General features: G+C 44.5%; 1 protein-coding gene across 1 annotated transcript in view; it reads left to right on the plus strand.

Moving 5' to 3' along the window:
- The first annotated feature begins 7,732 nt into the window (after window positions 1–7,732).
- The window catches only part of MYO3B (myosin IIIB), a 1,488,954-nt gene continuing 1,473,659 nt past the window's right edge, over window positions 7,733–23,027 (plus strand). Inside the window, exon 1 of the mRNA XM_086956107.1 lies at window positions 7,733–7,820. The gene's annotated coding sequence lies outside the window, so the exon portion shown is untranslated. The remainder of the gene's footprint in view (window positions 7,821–23,027) is intronic.

The following is a 23,027-nucleotide window of genomic DNA, read 5'->3' on the forward strand; positions in this document are numbered from 1 at the left end:
AACAAATCAAATATGCATATCAAACAAAAGGTTACAAACAAAAGGGACAACAAAGGGAAATATAATAATCGGACCGTAGAGAACTGGGAGGTGAGCAAGTGACTAGTAAAGGAGAATAATACCAAAGGCAGGATTTAGGGTGGAGGTCCAGAGCATTAGAGCAGACGATCTGAGACCCTTTTAAGGTAGGTACTTGTTCATGAGGAATCTTTTTACTTCCAATTTGAAGGCAACCTTGGAGGAGATTCTGCTTATTTCCGGTGGGAGAGAGTTCCAGATCTTCGTCACAGAGCCGGAGAAATCTCGGTGACATGTTCACTTTTTGCGAAAGATCTGTGGTTTCAGGAGGAGAGAGTTAACACTCCTAGAAGGTCTACCCCCTCCAGATAATCCTAGCTGTTGCGCTAGATAACTGGGGGTTATGAAATGTAGGGCGTTGTGAGACAGACAGGCAATCTTCAGCTGAATTCTTGCTTCATAGGGCAACCAATTTAGGGATTTTAAGACTGGGGAGATGTGCTCGTTTCTTATGGTACCCGTGACCAACCTGGCCGCCACATTCAGAGAAGCCCTGAGTGGGGCCAAGGTATATTTGTGGAGGCCACTGAGCGTAGCACTGCCATAGTCTAGCCTCGGAAGAACAAGCGCTTGGACCACTTGCTTGAAGTCTGCTTGTGGGAGGAAAGGTTTTAGATTCCTGAGTACCTTCATTAGGTGATTAGCTCTCTTTCACACATTGCTGATATGATTTTTCATGTTCAGATGCTTGTCTAGGGTGAGTCCGAGAGATTTGGCTGAGTCAACAATGAGGGCGGAGCAGTTGAAGGCAGTGCGGTGGTTCATCCAAAGGTCTATTTTGGGGATGTGATTCGGGGGGAGAAATGAGAAGGAATTCTGTTTTGGAGGTGTTCAGCAAAAGGTGGTTTTCAGTTAACCAGTTTTGAGTATTTATTAGGGTAGAGTTGAGTGATATGAGGCTATTCAAGGAGGAGATTTTCAGATAGAGTTGCGTATTATCGACATACATATGGCAGAGAATGTCTGCAGAATTTAGTGCGTTAGTTAAGGGTTCCAAGAACAGATTGAAGAGTATGGGGATAGGGCGGAACCATGGGGGACCCCCATAGATACTGGTGATGGCTGGGAGAGAGAGTGGTTTGCCTTAATTCTTTGGGATCTGTGGTGGAGGAAGGACGAGAACCATTGCAGCACCGCACCAGAAATGCCCATCCTGTGCTTCAAAGTGGATAGGAGGTTCTCAAGATTAACGGTGTCAAACGCTGAGGAAAAGTCAAGGAGGATAAGGAGGCAGGATTCATTTTGGGCGAGCATTTTTAAAATGTCATCCACAACGTAAGTGAGAGCCGATTCGCTGTGTGTGTATGAAACCTTAATCCTATATATCCTATTTAAATGTCCCCGTATGACCTTGTACTACCTCTCTTGTTACATACAAGGAACTCCAACTAATAACATGTTTCTAAAAATGTCTGGGACACAGAAAGATGCAGTCCTAAGGTGCAGTCTTCAGTGCACCCATCACTTCAGTAGAACTCTCTCAGGCCATCCAGAATGCCGCCTATGATGCACAGAATTTTATAAACATTTATTTAATGAGTTGGTTCTACCTTTTCAGGAAGTCATCCAAAAATGATGTGCTGGTATCTGACTCCAACTTGATGGGACCTGATCTGTATTATGGTGCTCCTAAAGAAAGCAAATCTCAATTTTTATGACCCTTCCCAACCATTTTTTTAGTTATGTACAGACTATAAAATACATGAGCAGCTGATTGTTAACTGCCTAGCTGCAGTGATTTCCAATTTATTTACACCATTGTCTAGGAAGAGGTACCATGGGTCACACTGATTTATAAGTCACATTGATTAACTATGCAGAAAGTTCTCAACAACAAGTTGCATTAATAGCCTCAGATGTGGAAAATGCATTTCATCAGGTGGAATGGGCTTCGGTGAGTCACTAAAGATGCTCGACCCAGTTTATGGGTTGAGTACAACCACTTTACCAATGCCTGCATGCAATGTTCACGATTAATGCCACTCCTCAGCCCTGAAAGCAATGTTCTTGATCAATGCCACTCCTCAGCCTCATGTAATATTTCTTAAGAGACCCTGAAAAGGCTACCCGCTCTCTCCTTTTCTGTACAATCTCTAAAGGAGCATTTTCCGACTGCAATATCAAAACACTGATATTCCCTCAATAACAACAATAGAAAATCCAAAGGCCAAGCCCATGCAGACAATGTACTGCTAATGAGCTTTAGTCCTCTTCAAGCTATCCCCTCTTCCCATAGAAGTCAAATATGACTACCAGCGGATCCGTATGAATCTGTATCCCCAGATAACGCACAGAATTGATGGTCCATCGCAGGGGGAACTCTAGTGTCAGTGGTGTCATGGAAGGGGTGAGTGGAAAAACTATGGATTTATCCCAGTTCACTCTAAGTCCTGAGAGGCCCCCGAACCGCACCACCTCCCTCAACATAGGCAAAAGATTCCTCTCCGGGTTGCGGACATACAGCAATGTATGACCAGAGCACGCTGAAATGACAAGTTTATAACCCAGGAAATGCAGCCTTCTTTGCCCATGGTATTCTCGTAGTGCGCATTCCAATGGTTCCGCCACTAGCGCGTATGGTAAGGGTGACAACGGGTAGCCCTGATGGGTGCCTCTTGTGATTGCAATTTGGGGTGTGATTACTGTACCGATGTGCACACATGCCACTGGCTTATTAGATAGGATTGTGACCAGCCATAAAAACACGTCTGCCACCCTATTCCGCCTCAAAACTACCCGCATAAACTCCCACTCAACAGAGTCAAATGATTTTTTGGCATCAAGGAAGACTGCTGCTGCCTTCCCTTTGGCATCCAGTTGTTGCACCGTGCCAATCAACGTTCTTAGCTTGGTATGCAAATTCTGGCCTGGGACGAAACCAGGCTGCTCCGGACCCACTACACCCAGTAAGATCGGAGCTAATCTGTTGGCTAGTACTTTGTAAAACAGCTTAGTATCAACGTTTAATAAAGACAAAGGCCTGTATGAGGACCATTGATTGGATTGTTTGCCAGGTTTCAGGAGTGTAACGATCAGAGTTTCATGCATTGATGGGGAATTACCTTAGGTTGCACCATTTCTTCATACAATGTGACTAGATGCGGCATGAGAAGATCCTGATAGGCCTTATCACAGTCACCGTAAGACCACTTGTGCCACTTGTGCCCAGAACCTTGCCAGACTCCATACCTGCCGGTCCGACACGTATTTCCATCTGTATCTAATGGCGCCATCGGTTTTGTAATTTTATCAACACTCATGAAAGAGAGCCAAGATCTGAGTTAAGTTGTCCACTGTGAGGAAAAACACGGCCGGTGAGTTCCTTTTGCCACTGAGACCTGAAGGTTGTTAGAATGAACATTGACAAATATATATGGTTGATAGAAGACAAAGGGCCCGATTCGGATGTCGGGCGGAGAGCCTCTGACCATGCCCAACATCCTGAGCTTTCCCTCTGACCGCCGTATTTGGATTACAGCTGTCGGAGGGAAACCTGCGTGGGATTCCGCTCCTCTTCTAATGGGCTCTTTGATCCATGTCGGCCTTTCCGAGATGTATTGGCTGTCAGATACTGACTGTGGGGACCCCTAGCAGAGCCCCCTTCCACCCTGGCCCTCCAATATGGGGCCTGTGGGGCACCTCTGGTGCACACCTTAATTAACATCCATGCACCATGTGGCTGGCACCACATGATGCCTGCCACATGGTGCAGAGATGTTTTAAAACCTTCATTTCTCAATGGAAGCTTGTGCTGTGGGCCTTTTCACCACACTAGCTTCCATTGGGAAATGGAGGTTTGCGATCACCCTATGGCCGGTCACATTGTAATAGAGCGGTCAGAACTGCCAACAGAAGGTGTCAGGCAGATGAAAGTCCGCCCATCGTACTAAGGCCCATAGCTTCTCCCACGACTAAAGTATACAAAGCTACATTTTTAAAGAAAGTCTCAGTTGGACGAAAAATAACTAGGCATGGGCAGAACCTCGATTATGCCAGAGTAAATGGAGTAATTTTGGTAAGTTACTTTTTGACAATGAATTACTAATAATTAAGTGATTACTCCTACTTGTGTAATTTAGGGTAATTTTGGGGAAAACTCACACCGGGAGAGCACCTTTTGTGAGCATGAGTAAACTCTTGCACTTGCTATCCGTGTTCTCTTGCATTTAGTGCGGTTTCGCAGCACAAAATGCATCATCATGTCCAATTTGGATGCAGGGATGCATTTTGCGCAAAGAAAAATGTGGTAAAGGCTCGTAGTAAGCTGTGGGAAAATCGTACTGCAAGAACACATTTAGCAAGCGTGAGCGGCTGCTTGAGCTTGCTATTCGTGTTCTTTTGCATTTGGCACTATTTCTTCGATATTTCTTTAAATACTTATTTCTCTCTTTTCTGTGTGAGGTAGAAACTGGAGAACAAAAAATCTGAATTATGGACTTGAAATTCGATTCTCATAGCAATTGAAACAGATGACTAACATTCAACATAATATCAAGTCGTCGAAAACACTTTCAAAAGGTCCAGCCGGCCTTTTCAAGTACAGTATTTTGTTAATGCGAGAGCTAGCAAAATCAAAAAGCTGAATATTTTGGACACACAGAAAACCTGGGAAAAGTTTCAAAATTTAGCAAGGAATGTTAGCACGCATCTAAAATGATTGCTAGTATTAGTCAGTCGAACTGCAACTGTACCACTCATAGGGAATCCGTCAGTGAATGAAAAAGAGTAAGCGCAGTGTAAATGCAGCATGCTCAGAAAATATATAATAATATACCTAGGCCATAAGCTAAAATAGGTTTATAGGGCGCTATCTTTAGATGGATTTGTGTGTGTGTGTTAGTAGAGAGGAGCTGGTGCCCTAAAGCTTAGAAATGACTGTGACGTCATTTTTAAAGCACCTGCAAAGGACTGATGCTCAGTGCATTGACTCACTCACTTGATGACACGTGCCAGTTTACCTGAGAATGAGCGGTACAAGTAAACAAAGTTGTATTGAGTGAGCCGTCTTCCCAGAAAAACCTATAACGAAGTAATACTACTTTGCAACAATGCGACAATGTAAACTATGATTTGTTTTAAAGAGAAACATGACACTGTTAAAGTGAATATTACTCCTGGGAATGCTAGGGTTTTATGCAGGCCAAGAGTTCGCAATGCTAGTAACACCTTAATAGTAGGTGTTACAAACAGGTGGGATGTACAACCAGGATGGCCAGATCCATTACAGATTCTAGGCTAGCCATTGAATGTGTGATTTTGATTTCTTTAGGTTACCTCTATTTACAATCATCCTGAGTGGATATCTTGAAATCCATTTGGCCTGAATTTGAATCACTCCCACCTCAAAGCATCAATTATGAGCTAGAAACTTAATCAGGCTGTTGAAGGTACACTGTTCCTTTTAAGTGTGGTTGTGGATCTGTTAAAAACGGACTTAAATAATACAGAGGTTCTTTAAACAAAGTTGATCACAAGCCAGTTTTGATACCACTCCTCTAATGCACACTGGGAGAATGAAACTTGCATGTGCATGAAGGACCCTAGGGGAGCATTCTTTTATATGCATCTTCATTCCTTGTTTGAAACCATTGGCACCAAGATACAGACATTGGCGCCAAGATACAGATCTGCACTTTTTGCAAATTATATTAACATTTTTGGATAATGAACTTACAAGTTCCCGTCCTTCCAGCTTCCCCATTCATCTGCTTCTGTATCTCTGGTCTGTGAAGTTTGCCAGATCTGTCTGCGCCACGGATCAGGGGGCAGGTGAAATTGCACAGATTTGTTCACACATAATACACTTAATTTCCATGAAAATAATGCTCTGCATTTGCCTGCCTGAAAATGTGTATTCAAAATATGTCCTTGCATGCAAAACTAATACGAGATACCTACTCAACGTAAAGCCTGGGCGGTGAACTCTGCTCACTGAGTTTTCCGAGTTTTTCGCACTCCGCGGAGATCACCGAGTTCCGAAAGGAGTGTTTTCCTCACTCGCGCTCACCAACGGTAAGTTAGCAAGCTTGAGCAAGGAAAATCCAATGCTAGACCACTTCCCTGAGAGATTTCACAATGCGGGTGGTCGTGGATGGTCACTACCGATGAGAAGCCTTGCGTTCACCTTGAGGAACCTGCCGCTCGAGTAGAACTTCTACTCGAGCGGCAGAAAGAAGCAGCTCCCTCTTGCACTGTGTGAGATGCCGTTCGCGCTGACTTTACAGTACGGGACACGCACCCGGCACTAAAAATCAATGCAAACAGCGCAAGGTAACCCACTCCGCCTCTCGCGGAACTCCGCGTAGCTTGGCAGAATTCTGTTGTCACTTTACTGAGTTCCACTGCTCTGCCCAAACTTTATCAACATATGAACGTCTGCATGAACATTGCAAATGAGGTAAAAAAAATCACACAAGATAACTTGCTCAGTATAGTGGGAGGTCATCTGTGTGAAAAGTTCCACTCGAACCAATCACTACATACAAAAATTACACGAAAACGCGAAGGTAGAAAAAAAATATTAGGAGAAATAAGCAAAACCCAATAATTTCCCTTTAAATCAGTCTATGCTTGCTTATGAAATAAATTCTATCATGCTTGCACATTTCCCTCGCTTTACCTAGGACTGCCACTCTTTAACCCTCCCCTTTCACACCGCCTTCTCAAGATGAAGGAATGAACAGCCACTTACAATGAGCTCTTTAAGACCCACCCATCAGATCTCACAGTCTATTGGCGGGCGTCAGCTTGATATTGATGGCACTGAACTCCCCTAGTGGAGAGAGCAACTTCTCCTGTAGACATGTGCTCAAGCGCAGCCACAATGTTCCAACAGAGTATATGCACTCTTTCGTGACGTTGCAGTTTGCATAAGTCAGTAGTAAATAAATGCGATTAGCTAATAAGTATTTGCGCAGTAGCGTGCAGCTGCTGAACATGCTCGCGCAGTTAAAATTACGAGCGCACATAAAATGCATCCCACTTTAACATAATTCATTTTCGCTAAATATGATTGTTTTTACTGCAACAGATAAGACGGCAATTATGTTGACAGAAGCAAATGCATCTGGAGCGTGCACAATACTTGCAATTTTGTGAACGCTTATAACGACTTTGCTGATGCTGACGTGAGAAAAAGACATTAGGAAGCAGTTTACTGTGACCCACGCAATCTTTGCACCGTTGTTTACAGTTTATTTGTCTGCAACATTGCAGAGAACTTTTAGTGAGGTCTGAAATAGCATTAATAAGCCCTTCCTCTTTTTTTCGGATGAAAACATCAGTCTGTGAACCTTAAGGCATTAGTGGCAATTAATTGCCTCATTTGTATGTGTTAGTCGTGCATTTGTCAATGCGTCGCTCGTGACAGCCTCGTTATGATGAATTAAAAGCAGCGTTTCCTCAAACTCCAGAAGGCCTTTTATGCGCATATGAAGGCCGCGCCTGGCGCCGCTGTCGTGCCTGTGATAAGTGGTTGGCTTTGTGGTCATTTGTATTATCTGCGACCTGCCTGATGGCTGCTGTCATTTACATAACAGCCTTATCTGGTCCAAGGTGTAGTCCAGACCTGTGTGGTGACACAAAACACGTCGGCTTGCATCCGTGGTGCCTACAATGCCTCCAAATACCCCCCTCCCAAAACAATCACAGAGACCCCAGTTCTACCCATCTCCGCGTGGCCTGGAGAGTAATCGCAATACTTCTCCCAACTTGAAGGATAAAGTACTCTCCGCCACAAAGAGGTATTTGACATTTAAATATTTTATGCATGCTGTCAATGAGTTTATATTTGTTTTGAACTACCTTATTTTGTGCCCGTAGCAACACGGCTTCCATTACTTTTTCCGTTTCTTTAACTTTGCATTTTATTGATTAAGCTTCCCTATTTAGACATTATTGATTTATTGCAAATTTCACATGCTGCGTTGAGAAGACATTTCTCTAGTATACATTGCTAAATGGCGACTTCCTTTCACTTGTAGCTGTTCTTGTACAGGATATGCATGAGTTTTTGCCAAAGCACCAAAAAAGCGGAGACTAAATTATGGGCGAAGTGTAGGTTTCCTTTGTCGCAAACCTTTAAGGTGACTGCCCTTTCTCGTTGCTAATTTACATTTCAGATGGCTATGTCCCCCTTCATTTGCACACGCAGGTAATTAGCTAATTTGCATGGCCGCATCACGGAATTGTTTTTTGTAAAAGTTGCTTTTTTGTCTGACGGGTTTGCAGTTGTTTCAAAACTTGTGACTTGTTGAGTCGAATACGTTTAAAAAGGTTTCTGATGCTGGAAATGTAATCGCCTGGAAGGATTGCTCGAGTTATTGACAAAAACAAAGCTAGCATTGCAAACAGGTGTAACACAGGGGGTTAAAATGCATTATCATAAAACACATGTCAAAATATGCGTGTGTTTTTTATTTTTCATTTATAAAGTTTTATATAGCGCGAACATGATCCCGAAGGATATCAGAGCGCTTTACAATTTGAGGGAGAGGAAGGTAATAGTTGCAGTACAGTCATCAAAAGGAATACCAACCCAAACAAATCAAATATGCATATCAAACAAAAGGTTACAAACAAAAGGGACAACAAAGGGAAATATAATAATCGGACCGTAGAGAACTGGGAGGTGAGCAAGTGACTAGTAAAGGAGAATAATACCAAAGGCAGGATTTAGGGTGGAGGTCCAGAGCATTAGAGCAGACGATCTGAGACCCTTTTAAGGTAGGTACTTGTTCATGAGGAATCTTTTTACTTCCAATTTGAAGGCAACCTTGGAGGAGATTCTGCTTATTTCCGGTGGGAGAGAGTTCCAGATCTTCGTCACAGAGCCGGAGAAATCTCGGTGACATGTTCACTTTTTGCGAAAGATCTGTGGTTTCAGGAGGAGAGAGTTAACACTCCTAGAAGGTCTACCCCCTCCAGATAATCCTAGCTGTTGCGCTAGATAACTGGGGGTTATGAAATGTAGGGCGTTGTGAGACAGACAGGCAATCTTCAGCTGAATTCTTGCTTCATAGGGCAACCAATTTAGGGATTTTAAGACTGGGGAGATGTGCTCGTTTCTTATGGTACCCGTGACCAACCTGGCCACCACATTCAGAGAAGCCCTGAGTGGGGCCAAGGTATATTTGTGGAGGCCACTGAGCGTAGCACTGCCATAGTCTAGCCTCGGAAGAACAAGCGCTTGGACCACTTGCTTGAAGTCTGCTTGTGGGAGGAAAGGTTTTAGATTCCTGAGTACCTTCATTAGGTGATTAGCTCTCTTTCACACATTGCTGATATGATTTTTCATGTTCAGATGCTTGTCTAGGGTGAGTCCGAGAGATTTGGCTGAGTCAACAATGAGGGCGGAGCAGTTGAAGGCAGTGCGGTGGTTCATCCAAAGGTCTATTTTGGGGATGTGATTCGGGGGGAGAAATGAGAAGGAATTCTGTTTTGGAGGTGTTCAGCAAAAGGTGGTTTTCAGTTAACCAGTTTTGAGTATTTATTAGGGTAGAGTTGAGTGATATGAGGCTATTCAAGGAGGAGATTTTCAGATAGAGTTGCGTATTATCGACATACATATGGCAGAGAATGTCTGCAGAATTTAGTGCGTTAGTTAAGGGTTCCAAGAACAGATTGAAGAGTATGGGGATAGGGCGGAACCATGGGGGACCCCCATAGATACTGGTGATGGCTGGGAGAGAGAGTGGTTTGCCTTAATTCTTTGGGATCTGTGGTGGAGGAAGGACGAGAACCATTGCAGCACCGCACCAGAAATGCCCATCCTGTGCTTCAAAGTGGATAGGAGGTTCTCAAGATTAACGGTGTCAAACGCTGAGGAAAAGTCAAGGAGGATAAGGAGGCAGGATTCATTTTGGGCGAGCATTTTTAAAATGTCATCCACAACGTAAGTGAGAGCCGATTCGCTGTGTGTGTATGAAACCTTAATCCTATATATCCTATTTAAATGTCCCCGTATGACCTTGTACTACCTCTCTTGTTACATACAAGGAACTCCAACTAATAACATGTTTCTAAAAATGTCTGGGACACAGAAAGATGCAGTCCTAAGGTGCAGTCTTCAGTGCACCCATCACTTCAGTAGAACTCTCTCAGGCCATCCAGAATGCCGCCTATGATGCACAGAATTTTATAAACATTTATTTAATGAGTTGGTTCTACCTTTTCAGGAAGTCATCCAAAAATGATGTGCTGGTATCTGACTCCAACTTGATGGGACCTGATCTGTATTATGGTGCTCCTAAAGAAAGCAAATCTCAATTTTTATGACCCTTCCCAACCATTTTTTTAGTTATGTACAGACTATAAAATACATGAGCAGCTGATTGTTAACTGCCTAGCTGCAGTGATTTCCAATTTATTTACACCATTGTCTAGGAAGAGGTACCATGGGTCACACTGATTTATAAGTCACATTGATTAACTATGCAGAAAGTTCTCAACAACAAGTTGCATTAATAGCCTCAGATGTGGAAAATGCATTTCATCAGGTGGAATGGGCTTCGGTGAGTCACTAAAGATGCTCGACCCAGTTTATGGGTTGAGTACAACCACTTTACCAATGCCTGCATGCAATGTTCACGATTAATGCCACTCCTCAGCCCTGAAAGCAATGTTCTTGATCAATGCCACTCCTCAGCCTCATGTAATATTTCTTAAGAGACCCTGAAAAGGCTACCCGCTCTCTCCTTTTCTGTACAATCTCTAAAGGAGCATTTTCCGACTGCAATATCAAAACACTGATATTCCCTCAATAACAACAATAGAAAATCCAAAGGCCAAGCCCATGCAGACAATGTACTGCTAATGAGCTTTAGTCCTCTTCAAGCTATCCCCTCTATAGAGACAAATGATTCTTAAAACATTTTCAGGGTCAAAACTAAAGAAAGATAAAAACCCTCATTTTAAAACAGTCCCATTGATCAAACATGAACAATATCGCACACATTGAAATTCTTAGGGATTTGGCTTACAAATCCATGCAAATAACTGAGGATATGTAACCACAAGGCAGCCCTGAAGGAAAATATTCAATTCCTAAAGAGATGGGAACACATACCTCTGATCCTTTTGGGTTGATTAAATAAAAAAAAATCCTTAAATACTATTTTCAGGATCTTCCAAGATTACGTACCCCGGTCATTTATTGGTTGGCTATACAGAATTATTTGTGGAGTGGTGTGGCTCACTGGTTAGAGGCGGCAGACCCGGGAGCAGAAGTCGGCCTGGGACCAGGGTTCAATTCCCGACGCGGCAGGGTCGTGGACCAGGGTCAGCGGACTTGACAATTCTCGCCTTGGCGCCTACTCTAACCTGGGGTCCCAATCGGCAACACTAGGCATTAGCTTGCCTAATCTCCACAACGGCCCCATCAACGCTGGGGATGCCTGGCTCCACCTTGGGGATTCCCGGTAGGGACCATAGGGAAAGCCAGGACGGGTTCCCCAGCGGTATACAGCGCTGGGACGCCCCTTTGCTGGGGCAGCTGTGCGCTTTACAAGTATACAACATTTAATATTTAGCATTTGTCTTTCACAGGGAGCCACAAATAAACCTAGGCGAGGTTCACAATTTTACTTTCTTCTATTAATCTGGTTAGTAAGGGCACTTACAAAGTTATATCTGTGATATTGGGCTGCTCCAGGAAGCTGACTTAAGAAACAAGTCTAGGGTATTAATGAAGTTCCTTCAACAATGGATGTGTATTTCAAATATATCCAGCCTTTCTCCCTATTTTGAGGAGCAAACCCCAGTGCTATCCAAGGCAAGTCAGATTTAAAGGACTGTCCTACTTATGGCATATATGGGGTAATATCTGCAGATGGCATAAAATAGCAAGACTACACAGTGGTACTCCTTTATGGAATTATCAAATCCCTGTAGAAATAATCTTGGTTTCACAATAGTTCTCTTAATGTAGCTCAATACTATAAATGATACGCCAGTTGTTCAATCTGGAGGTACTCACGTTTTTTATAGAGTTGCAAAATTTGTTTTTAACCCCACATCTTTAATTTGAAAAGCAGGGAATATTTTAATGCAAGGTGTTATAAGATACCTCTGCATCACATTTCCTCTATTGCTTCAACACGAATTTAATCAATTTACATATTTATCTCAACCTTATATCAGACTTTTCCTTCTCAAATTTGAGGATCAGCTACCCCACTGGGTCGCTAAATGGACACAATGAATACACTGTGATGTAGATTAGTCCAGGTCTCCACATTGTCTAAATTTAGACTGTCACTACAGGATCCTGTTTAATTTTATGTTACTCAGGGTACAACCTAAAAAGTGAAAACCTGGTTCAAATGCCTTCCAACAGGAAGTGTTCTCAATATGGGACATCCTCTGTTGATATAACCCACATGCTTGTCAAATGCCTCACATTAATGTCCTTTCGGAAGAGAATGTTCCATAAAATATTACTTGGTTGCAGCATTCACAGATATTACTAATCTTAATTAATTGTGTTGACAAGAACCAATGAATTTTCAAGATGACTTTATTTTCTTGGCAGTCTTGATTTTTCCATTGCATATGGAGCTCTGTTGGAGGGTAGTAATGTGCTTTACGTTTGCCATTTGGTAAAAGTCTGATATTTTTTATTGTGAAAAGCTGATGTTTATAGCCAACAATACTGATACAAGTTTATCTGACATACTAAACAATAGAGTTTAGTATTTCCTTTTATGGTCTCTGATTCATTTTTATAAGATGCTATATATTTATTGTAAAGAAATGTCTATTTGCATTAATCTGTGCTGCTCAACAACAGGCTTAATACTAGAAGGCATTTGGCTTCTTTGATTTCCATTTGTGAGCTCTTACGCTTCAAATCTACTTTTTGCTTGCATTCTGTACTGTATTGTTTGAATTTGATTATCAATAAAAATATAAAATAACCCTGAGTTAATAAAAAAAACTCTCCACCTAAACAATCTTTTGATAAAAGCTGAAAGACGTTCAGAATATTTTTGAAAATAATTGGACAAGCTTTTATACATGAAGAAGTTGAGCAGATTTGCTTGGTTTCACACACTCTCATTGAAGAGATCCTTGGGTAACCATAAATCTTTGTGGTTACTTTCACCCAATGGAAGTTTGAACATGACCCCAGTGCACAGTTTAGCGGCAAGATCAAACTGTAGTTGTGTGACTCGCCCAACATCATTGTCAAAAGTTCCTTAGAAGAGCTTGCATGACTTGAATCCAAATGTATTCCTATTACCTCAAAATCACAGCTCTTTACCCACGATAGGATAAAGCAAGACAAGATGCGCCCTGTTGGTATTTTCTTCCCTGGATAGTAGCTTATCCACTTATATGTATCCAAGCAAGCCAATGAATTATGTCTGGGATGTGGTTGAGTTTGCTTGTCTTTAGAATGGCATTAGGTGCATATGGTTTCCTACGTAGGTTTTGATCAGGAGAGTTCCATTGCAAGGTTGTAAACTATGCATGGTGTTGCATGTGTTTATGTAGCAGGGAAATCATTGTATTCACTGTTCAAAGGATAACACTCTTCTATTTAGAGATATTAATTGGTTTATTTTAAGTTTGGCTTCATGCAAAATATTTAATTTCTGCTCATTGTTTCTTTTCTTTGGAATCTTGAACTTTCATTTTGCCAATAATATCTCTGGAGCACAAGTACTAAAATACAATTAAAATGTACCATAACAGGATGAGTAGTTATTAGATATATTGAGCGCTCTCTCTAACCTACCATATGGTTTGTTCAGTGAGATCTGTTGACCGTATCACTTCCAACTATATTTTGGTAATAGGAAACGCAGTGTGGCTAAGATTTTCAGACCTAAACAATTGATTTGCCTTTGTTGTTGTTATACCTTCAAAATGACAGAAGCAATATTGCATATGTAGTTGTTGATGACAGAGAAGATTAACTCTAAAAGGATTCCCCTCCTTTCTTTTAGAATTGGGTAGATTCAGATCCAAATAATCATAGACAAAATAAAAATATCAAGGTATGCCAGAAAATGAAGAACCAACTCCATGTTACTTCTTGATACTCCTTTTCAACAAAATACAACACAATGCCACAATCCTTTTAGAGTGTAATTATAGTCACTCCCTCCCACCCACAACCTCACTTGTATCATTTATGAAAATATATTAAAAAGCTTTTTGTTTGTTTCACTCATTCTGTTGTGCTCCTTTTTAGGTTTCGCCTAGCGGAAGCTGCGCTCTGCGCAGCTTTTCCGCGCAGGCGAAATCCTGTTGAGAACCGTAGGGTGCTTTGGTTCGGCCCTCGTCCTTGATTGGCTGGCTCCGTAAACGGAGCCTTGCCATTGGACGAGGGGCCTGTCCGTCAATGCCGGACCAGACACGGGGGCGTTCCCGACATTCTTTGGCTTTTGCCGACGTCACGCGATGCCGGGAACGCCCCCGTGTCTGGTCCGGCATTGCCGGCACCCTCCCGCTTGTTTCTTGGTGTCCGCCGCGTCTCTCCTCCCCCTTTCCCGCCCCCTCCCGCTTCTTTCCTCATGGCCGCCTTCCTCCTTCCCCGCCCCCGGAGCCCGGACACAGACTGAGCGCGGCGGCTGCACTCCACCCGGACCCGGCTCCTGGCCGGCGGCTGCACTCCACCCGGACCCGTCCAGCAGGTAAGAACGGCACCCCGGTAGACTGCTAAGCTTATTACTCGAGCTAGAAAGTTGAAATGCTGCTTACGCTACTGTCAAAGGGTGTACAGAGGAAAAAAGTTGTTTTCATTCAGTTATCCCATTGGCCTATACAAAGTCAGCTTTCGCAAAAGTACGAAGGATGGGAGGGAGTTCGACATTCAATTCAATCAACGGGAAGGGATTATTAATACAATTCGTGACATGACTGGGGTCTAAGATTTTGATTGAGTGGAAAAATACGTAGTACAATTTTTGTTTAGGTCTCACTGTGGCTAAAAACAAAACCCATGGGGTATACGGCGTCGCAAGAAACCGGATAGAAACAGGTCATGAGATGCCAAAGGCAGTTAAACGGGCTGAAACAAGGCGCTCACGTTCCCCGATATTTATTCTGAGAAAAATACATGTTGCTTGTGAAGGGCTATTACAGGACCGAGCACCTCCCACCCTCCCGCTTGTTTCTTGGTGTCCGCCGCGTCTCTCCTCCCCCTTTCCCGCCCCCTCCCGCTTCTTTCCTCATGGCCGCCTTCCTCCTTCCCCGCCCCCGGAGCCCGGACACAGACTGAGCGCGGCGGCTGCACTCCACCCGGACCCGGCTCCTGGCCGGCGGCTGCACTCCACCCGGACCCGTCCAGCAGGTAAGAACGGCACCCCGGGAGACTGCTAAGCTTATTACTCGAGCTAGAAAGTTGAAATGCTGCTTACGCTACTGTCAAAGGGTGTACAGAGGAAAAAAGTTGTTTTCATTCAGTTATCCCATTGGCCTATACAAAGTCAGCTTTCGCAAAAGTACGAAGGATGGGAGGGAGTTCGACATTCAATTCAATCAACGGGAAGGGATTATTAATACAATTCGTGACATGACTGGGGTCTAAGATTTTGATTGAGTGGAAAAATACGTAGTACAATTTTTGTTTAGGTCTCACTGTGGCTAAAAACAAAACCCATGGGGTATACGGCGTCGCAAGAAACCGGATAGAAACAGGTCATGAGATGCCAAAGGCAGTTAAACGGGCTGAAACAAGGCGCTCACGTTCCCCGATATTTATTCTGAGAAAAATACATGTTGCTTGTGAAGGGCTATTACAGGACCGAGCACCTCCCATCGTGACTCAATGACCCGTCAACAAAGTGCTGAGTCACTCCTCTCAGCTGATCCGTGAACTAAGTGCTGAGTCACCCCTCTCAGGTGACCGTCAATAAAGTCCCGAGCCTTTCAGCATGACTCGTGAAAAGTTTCATAATAGACCTAGGGACACTGTGTTAGGCAGAAAATGGCAGAGGCAAGCCAGGAAAAACTGGCACCGGAGCGGAAAAGACAGCCTGCCCGATTACAAAACACATACAAAATGTGACTGGTGAGCGAGGTTCACATTTCGGGCCAATAGGTGGGAGTGTGAAGCTATGGTACAATCGACTCTAAGCACAGGTATCCGCAGGTGAAGCCAAATCTCGTCCAGCCATGAGGCCATTGCTGATCTGTGAAATTTTAGGTCGGCCTCACAAAATATTGCAAGGAGACGAATTATTTTGGGTCATGCCACGGATGGAAGCATAGGGAAGAACGGTAACGCTCTAGTTTGTAGACTGAGAAGAGAATGTGGCAGATTAGATGACTGTATACATGTAATAGCAACAGTAAGTGTTACATGCTGTCATGGTCAAGGGTGAAGGAGTAACAGCAACAGGGCGCGGTGATGCCTTTAGGATGAATAATGAAGTGTGTTGTGACTTGAATTCTCAATGCATTCTTTCCCTTGGTTACCTGTTCCCTGCTGTTCTGCCAGTATGATTGTGTTGTGTGTGGAATGTTGGAATGCTTGATGAGGTAGTGGAATGCTGGGGTGCCTGGTGTTGTTGAGAGAGAGACAGAGTGTGTGGGCTGAGCGACAAGGATTGCTCCTGTTGCGTATGTGTGTGAGGGGCTCTTGCGTGTGTGTGTGGGGGGCTCTTGCGTGTGTGTGTGGGGGGCTCTTGCGTGTGTGTGTGTGGGGGGCTCTTGTGTGGTGTGTGTGGGGGGCTCTTGTGTGGTGTGTGTGGGGGGCTCTTGTGTGGTGTGTGTGGGGGGCTCTTGTGTGGTGTGTGTGGGGGGCTCTTGTGTGGTGTGTGGGGGGGGCTCTTGTGTGTGTGTGTGGGGGGCTCTTGTGTGGTGTGTGTGGGGGGCTCTTGTGTGGGTGTGTGTATTGGCATTGTAAATGAGAATGCCATTTATTTATCTGTTTTCAAAACCAACACATAAATAAAAAGTTTGCCATTTAGAATGCCAATGGCTCAAACTTTTCCGAAGGCGAAACCATTGCATTGTAAATGCTTGTTATTGGTCTGTTCTCTCAGGTAATTTTTATAAAAGTATATGTATTCACTATAATCAGTAATAATGATTATAGGTAAAATATGACCAGAAAACACAGGCTGCAGCAGAAAGAAAGTATATGTAGTACTGTGGTATAACCGACCACACATAGCAAAGGAGTCATAGACTTAACTTTACAGTTTATGTACTTTGCATCACTCTCCTATGCCAACCTTTTTTCACACGTCCACATTTTTTATTCTATCTAACATCTAAATATTCAAATGAGCTTGATTTCTAGCATGTTCTCTTTGGTTCACCTAAAATATATCCAGTTTCACCTTTAACATATTTTTTTTTTTTACACATCAACCATTTTGCAAACTTATTCTTGAAATCTGTAAAAGCTCTACACAAATTAGGCCAGGGTGAACTTTATATTTCATAATTTACATAATTTTGTGAATTTTATGTTGCATGAATTACTGCCAATATGCCACATCACTTAATTATGCTGCAGTTTGCAGCAAACTTATAGCACAGGAGCACAGAAAGAACGTGACAACCAGACGAGAGTGACTGTTGTTTGCAGTAATTGTTTTTTTAGCATGAAATGTGTCGGGGTACACGTCCCCTCCCGGACAGATCTCGGCCCCAGGGGCCGCCAATACCCCGGGGCAGGCCATATAAGGGGTTGCATAGCACCCCTCCTGAAGCCCAAGAGGTCCCTGGGGACTTCCAACCCCAGGGCTGGCTCCTGCTATGTCAGGAGGTGCTCACCCCTGGGACGTAGCTGTTTGCTGTGGCTTGGCGGGAGCTTTACTGCTCCTGCCAAGCCACAGCAAATGCTCCGCTTCTATCAAGCGAGAGTTCAGAAATGCTCTAACTTGCTGGAAGCAGAGCATAATTGCTTTCAGACACAGGGAACTGCATGATTAGCAACTCCCTATGTCTGAAAGCAATGCTGGCTCCCACAGGAGGAGAGAAGCTGGCGGGGACCGCAGGGACCTTCAGGTTTCCCCTGGGATCCCAATACCCAGTGGGTGCCCTGAGGGCACCCAGCACAAATGGGCAGGCCCCAAGGGATGGAGTCCCCACAGTAGGAAGGAAGGATCTGACTGCATACTTACCTCCACTTTTTGCCTGGTGTTTTGCTGGTTTTTGACTAGTCTGATTGGGATCCTGCTAATAAGGACCCCAGTCTATCTTTTTCCCTCCTAAAATGTAATGACATGTACTTAGGCACACTCCAGATTGGATACTGGGGTACCCTTATAAGTCCCCCTGTACACCTGTACCCAGGGCATAGGTACCCCAGAGGCCTCCGATTTATTTATTTATTAGGGAGTTTTATATAGCGCTGGCCAGACCCAAGGGTATCCCAGCGCTTTTACAACAGTTTTAATGCAAGAGTCACACAATAAGGCAGTGGAATACATATTTGTTTGAAAGTCCCAGCGTGCTGTGCAACATTAAGGAAAGGAAGTCCTGAGATAACCTCGTTGAGTGCACGTTGTCTTGGGCTGAACCTCTTTCAGGGAGGAGGGAACGAGGAAAGGGACGGAGAGCAGGGTAGAGGACACAATGTCAGGTGCTGCAGAATGCAAGCTTGTGCGCTTCGGCGACGGCTATCGATTCAGGAAGGAATGGTTGAGGAAGAGGTCTTTTAGGATAAAGGAAAGGATTGTCCTGATATCAGCTGGGATGGATTTCCAGATTTTTGGAGCGTTTCCAGGAAAGGACTGTGCAGCGGTTTTTTGTTTGCTTGTATTCATAGGGATGAGTAGAATGGTGTTGGGGCTCCTGAGGTTCCTTGTCTGACTGGCTTTCTTGAGTTTGGAGGCCAGGTAGTCAGGTTTCCCTGTGTGCAGGGCTTTATGCGTGAGGCAGGCAGTTCTAAATCTGGCACGCATTTCGACTGGGAGCCATTTTTAGTTCTTTGAGTGCGGGTGAGATGTGATCATATTTTTTAACTCCGGTGACCATTCTGGGTGCTGCATTGAGAGTTGTTTTGAGGGGGGCTAGGTGGGATTTTGCTGTACCAGTGAGGACTGCAATCCAATAGTCGAATCTCGATAGCAACAGAGATTGAGTGGCTTGTTTGAGGTCTTTTGGCGAGATTAAGGGTTTTATTTTGATGAGTAGCTTCAGATTGAGGAAGGCACTCTTTGCGGAGTTTTTAATGTGTTTGACCATGTCAAGTTTTGGGTCTAGGGTGATTCCTAGTGATTTTACAGAGTTAGATTGCTATTGAAAGCATCGATTGCTTTTAGCCATTATATGATTTGAGGGTTTTCTTCTTTGTTAGCGATGAGGAGGGTTTCTGTTTTGTCTTGGTTGAGTTTGAGATGGTTTATTGATAGCCAGTGTTGAACTTCTCTTAGAGTGTCGTTGAGTCTCTGAATGTCATCAATGGAGGAGGTTTCCAGATAGAACTGGGTGTCATCTGTGTATAGGTGGAAGGGAATGTTGGCTTTTTTGAGTAGGGTGGTGAGGGGTTCCATGTATATGTTGAACAGTTGAGGGGAGAGCACTGAGCCTTGGGGGACACCTGTGCTGATGGGGTGTATGTCGAACGTAAAGGTTTCAATTTTTATCCTTTGGGAGCGGTTGTGTAAGAAGGAGGAGAACCAGTGTAGGAACACCTCATCAGCACCTACCCTTTCTTGGAGGGCCTTGATGAGTAGATTGTGATCAACCGTGTTAAAGGCTGCCGATAGATCCAGTTGAATGAGTAGGCAACATTGGTCGGTATCTAGAGACTTGTAGATATCATCCACGACGTTGAGGATCGCGATCTCGGTGCTACAACCTTTTCTGAAGCCCGATTGGTGGGGATCTAGAGGGTTGAGACTGTCCATGTGCTAAGTCATTTGTCGGAGAATACACTTTTCGAGAATTTTGGAAAGGAGGGGGAGATTGGAAACAGGCTTGAAGTTGTTCAGATCGTTGGAGTCAAGGCCTGGTTTTTTCAGAGGTGGCATGACTTGGCCGACTTTGAGGCAGTCTGGTATGACGCCGGTTCTCAAGGTGCTGTTTATGATCTTGCACCAGAACGGGGCTAGGGAGAGTTTCAGCTTTTTGGTAAATTTGGTGGGTATAGGGTCTAGGACGTGAGATGCGGGTTTGGAGGTGGAGATCAGTTTGAGAATCTCGGCTTCAGGGATGGGTTAAAGGATTTCCAGGCTTTTGTGGGGTGCTTGCGGGTTCTGACTTTGGTCTCTGGGGCTGGGCTTTTGCAGGCGGGATTGAGGTTGATGTCTAATGAGAGCTTAATCTTGGTGATTTTGTCGTTAGAGAAGTTGGCGAAGTTGACGCACAGGTCTTTGGAGGCCTAAACTGAGGTTGCAGGGGGCTTGGAAGTTTTTTGTATTATGATGGTAAGGAGTTTTTTGTGCCTGTTTTTCGCATTGTCCAGAGCGGTGCAGAAGAAAGTGTTTTTTCATTGTTGATGTGTTTTTTGTATTTCCTTCGGGCTGCTTGGAGTTGCTCGTGGAGGCTTGTGGAGGGGTTGTTCCTCCATAGTTTGTTCTGTGGCTCTTAGTTATCTTCTTTCGGCGTTGATGTCCGTGTTGAACCAGGATCTGGATGTAATGTTCCTGGTTTCTTTTTTAATTTCAGGGCGGCTAATTGGTCTGGATGGATGTCATAGTTGTGTTATATTGGGAGGTGAGCTCTGTTGTGGAGAGATCATCTGTGGAGATAGGAAAGAGCGAGCTTACCCTTTCCTCTAGGTTGGCCATGGTGATCTGAGTTAGATTTCTCATCCATTTGTGGTGGTCTTGGGTGGGAGGTTGATATATGATCTGTTGAGTGATGTGGAAAAGGATTAAGTGGTGGTCGGACCAGTCAATGGGGAGGATTTGGTTGACCGTGACTGTGTCACATTGGGATATAATGACATCTAGCATTGCTCCTTTGTTATGGGTTTCTTCCGAGCAGCGTTGGGCAAGGTTGTTGCTGTGTAGGAGCTGATTCAGGTTTTGGAGTAGAGAGTTGTTTTTTTCATTCCAGTGTAGGTTGAGGTCGCCCAGAATTAGGTTGTTGGCGTCTCGAAGTGAACAATGAGCAATCAAGTTGGACAGGTGTTTTCGGTGAATGTGGTGGTGTTGCCTGGGGATGGTTTAAGAGATGGTAGTGTTTTGTTGTCGCTTGTATTAATGTTGGCGGTTAAGCATTCAAAGGTGTTATAGTTAAAGGTGTCGATTTCCGTCACTGACATGTTGTTGTGAATGATTGCTATAACACGCCTCTTTGACTTTTCGTTCTTTGTTGATGATTGCAAAGCCTGGAGGCACAAGAGTATCCATGATTAGTGACAAGCAGTCATTTACCCAAGTCTCGGTGATGAAGGGTATGTCCATGTCATGGGTGTGGATGGATTCTGCTAGCTCTATGGCATGTTTGGTGGCTGAGCTGCAGTTTGAGCATGCAGTTGGTGGAGGGTTTCTCCTTAGGGGGGCCATGCGGATGTTAGTGAGGGAGGCCTGAGGTCTTGGGGATTTCGGAGGGGAGTGGTCTCTTCTGAATCTGGGTAGCACATGAATCCTGGATTTAGGGGTGGAAGTAGATGGGGTGTTGTATGAGGAGGCAAGATCTTCTGCTTCATTCGAGGACATGGCATCTCTTGTTCTTTTGGGTCTCTGTATCTGATTCAAGAGGGGGTTTAGAGCCAACTGGGGCGGGGAGCCTTGTGAGGCTTTTGGTGTGTGGGGTTGGAGAAGGTGGGAGTTTGGTGGGGATTTTGGGAAGGCTTTCTGAGCGTGGCGAGGTTGGTTAGGATTTTGTTAAAGCCCTGGATTATAGTTGCTAGCTGGCTTTCAAGCTGGGTGAGACACTGCCCCGTCTCTTCAGAGGTGGGGCGGGGTCATCCAGAGAAGGGGCGGGCCTGACATTGCTATGTTGCTCTCTTGTTATTATTGTGCTGTTAGTGTAGTATCTGAGCAGGGCCGTGGGCGCAGGGTGTCGAGAGTCATGTTGTGGCTTCCGTATTCTTTTGCATGTGGGTATAGAGCGGTAGTTGGAGGTCTTTGACTGTGTGTTGGGGTAATTGGTAGTTGCTTGGGGGTTGTAAATGGGGGATAAAGGTGAGGGTCAGAGGGGGTAGGGGAGCCTTGTTCCTGGTGTTGATAGAGGGCTCAGAAATGGTAGGTGGGCTCCGCTGGAGGGTCCAGCTGTCCGGGGAGAAGGGGTGGGTAGGTCAGGTGAGATGTGCTTGAGAGGGGGCAGTCCAAAGTGAGAGTAAGAGGGAGTCAAATGCCTCTAGGTTGTCGTTGTTGGCTTGGATCAGGACTGTGCTGTTAGAGTATATGGTCACAGAGTTGTTCCGACTCCACATCTTGCGTTAGGGATTGAGATCGTCAGTTTGCAGCTATGTGTAGTATTATTTGTTTTGGAAATGTGGAGCTGTGATCTGAGGATGGAGTTCCACTTTTCGGGTCTTTCTGTGTGGAAAATGAGATCCATTTTTATCTGGCCTTTGGAGGAGCAGTGATATATGTCCGCAAATAGTGATTCTGGGTGTTGTCTAATCAGTTTGTGTTTGAAGTTTTTTTCGCTTTGGGTGAGAGGGTGGAGGGGGGGAAATGATCGAGAAGGAGTTCCGACCGTGCAGTTTTAAGTAGTTTGTTGTGGGGGGTTAGTGTTGGTTGACGTGATAGATGGCATTTTGTCTAGATTAGATGGGGGCCTAGTTCCCTTAGGGTATGGTTGGATTACGTTATCCCTGGGGGAGTTGGGGGCTTTGTCCGATGGAGTACGTTAGATATGGTCAGGAGCCGCCCTCCTGGGGACAAGTCACATGAGGTGGGCGGGGTGTAGTGTGGTGTGCCTTTTGTAAATGGGGGTCCGTGGGGCAGTGATTGGCTATTTCCCTGATCGGCGGGGCGGTGATGGCGGTGGAGGTAGAGAGTTGGGTAGAGGACAACGCTCCGCATAAGTTAGTGAATCGTCCTTTCTCTGGGTAGTCAGAGAGGTCCGGGACAGTGATCCGCTTG

The sequence above is a fragment of the Lissotriton vulgaris genome, chromosome 2_1 (assembly GCF_964263255.1).
Source record: "Lissotriton vulgaris chromosome 2_1, aLisVul1.2, whole genome shotgun sequence".
Lineage (NCBI taxonomy): Eukaryota > Metazoa > Chordata > Amphibia > Caudata > Salamandridae > Lissotriton > Lissotriton vulgaris.